The sequence below is a fragment of the Cibotium barometz genome, chromosome 45 (genome assembly GCF_041138505.1).
Source record: "Cibotium barometz isolate CiBa-2024 chromosome 45, ASM4113850v1, whole genome shotgun sequence".
NCBI lineage: Eukaryota > Viridiplantae > Streptophyta > Polypodiopsida > Cyatheales > Cibotiaceae > Cibotium > Cibotium barometz.
In genome coordinates this window covers 30,145,465-30,147,934 of record NC_141090.1, presented here as the reverse complement: position 1 = coordinate 30,147,934, position 2,470 = coordinate 30,145,465, and positions in this window count along the sequence as shown.

The window sequence follows — 2,470 nt, the reverse complement described above, 5'->3', positions numbered from 1 at the left end:
TAATCACTTATCAAGATGGACTCTCGTTGAAGATCAGCAAGATCAACCAACAGATCCATATAAAAGAGCCATGGACTCATCCGTTGAGGACCAGCAAGGTCAGTCAACCAGATCCATGCCCGGTTTCACAAAACAACTCTTACTCCTTGTTCCAATATCTTCCTCGACGCACGCGTGGGTATCCTAGGCGACCCAGAGCCCGAGCACCGTATGGTCAGCACCCTCTAGGATCCTTCGCAGGTGACCTAGCGCTTCACTCATAGGCCGCTTCCTTGGTCCCTCATCCACCGTACCGGAAGCTCACCATTTTAATCGAACCGAGGCTGGTCAAGACCTCGGTCGACCTTGCTACGCGAGACGTCCTCCATTGACTCTCCGTCAGCAGTTGCAACTTTATCAGTTAGGTCTCCACGACCTTAATCACAAGACGGTCAAAATGCTTCCCCAGCATTCTTGACATAAAACAGCCATTTACAAACAGCATTTACAAACAGTTTACAAATACAGTTTCTATATTAACTCTCATTTTTCCACATTATCCCTCATTAATCCACATTACTTATTCCACATTCCATGTATATGTGTACTCATCCAATCACCTCCTTTTCCATCTCTTCACTTCAGATTCCTTCATATCACATATCATATATTCACATCCATATCCACATCCATACATCCACATCCACATCCACATTCACATCCATACATCCACATCTACATGCTTATCTCCATTTTCACATCCTCATTTATACATCCACATCCCATATCCACATTCATACATACACATCCATATCCACATCCACATCCACATCCACATTCACATCCATGCATCCACATCTACATGCTTACCTCCATTTTCACATCCTCATTTATACATCCACATCCCATATCCACATTCATACATACACATCCATACATCCACATCTACATCCACATACATACATACATCCACATCCACATTCCACATTCACATCTATACATCCACATCTACATTCACATTCACATACATCCACATCCACATTCCCATACATCCACATCTATACATCCACATTCCACATTCACATCTACATTCACATTCACATACATGCATCCACATCTACATCCACATACATACATACATCCACATCCACATTCCACATTCACATCTATACATCCACATTTCACATTCACATCTACATTCACATTCACATACATCCACATCTACATCCACATACATACATACATCCACATCCACATTCCACATTCACATCTATACATCCACATCTACATTCACATTCACATACATCCACATCCACATTCCCATACATCCACATCTATACATACACATTTCACATTCACATCTACATTCACATTCACATACATCCACATCTACATTCACATTCACATACATCCACATCCTTTCACATCTATACATCCACATCTACATCCACATTTACCTCTATGCATATACATCTTCATGCATATATCCATTTTCATGTTCATACATCCACACTCCCATCTCCATATCCACACATCCACATACATACATCCATTTTCACATTCCCATTTATATAACCCCATATACCTTCACATCTAATCTTTTACATCACATCCATTCTCGCCCTATCACAACCCATATACATCTTATCCTATCACATACACTTCTTACCTCATCCCCCCATACACATCTTAATTCATCTTATCACATCCTAACTTATTTCATAAGCATCTTATCACCTCTTATCACACCTCTTATCACATCCTATCACTTTTCATACGCATCTTATCAATTCTTATCACATCTCATACACCTCTTATCACATCTTATCACATTTCATATCTTTTTTTAAAAAAAAAGAGAATTCTTTTATTTGATATAAGATTGCTCTAAACATTTATTTATACATAAATTCCATTTAAGGAGGCTAACACTTTCGAAATTAAAATCAATCTTTTATGCATCTTCTTATGCATGATTTCAATTTGGTAGGGAATTATACTTTTAGAATAAAAGAATTTCTCTTATGCATCTAAGTTAAGCATAAAATCCAATTATGAGGAAAATCATACTTTTAGTATAAAAAGAATATCTTTTATGCATACCTATATGCATGAAATCCAATATGATAAAAGTAACACTTTTGATATAAAATTTTTTCCTTTATGCATACTTCTATGCATGAAAATTAAAAATGATAAAAGTAACACTTTTGATATAAAAATTTTCCTTTATGCATACTTCTATGCATGAAAATTAAAAATGATAAAAGTAACACTTTTGATATAAAAATTTTCTTTTATGCATACTTTTATGTATGAAATAAAAATGATAAAAGTAACACTTTTGATATAAAAATTTATCCATTATGCATACTTCTATGCATGAAAATAAAAATGGTAAAAATAACACTTTTGATATAAAAATTTATCCTTTATGCATAATATTAAAATTCAATTTCTCCATGATTATAATGAAATTCTTTCAATTAAT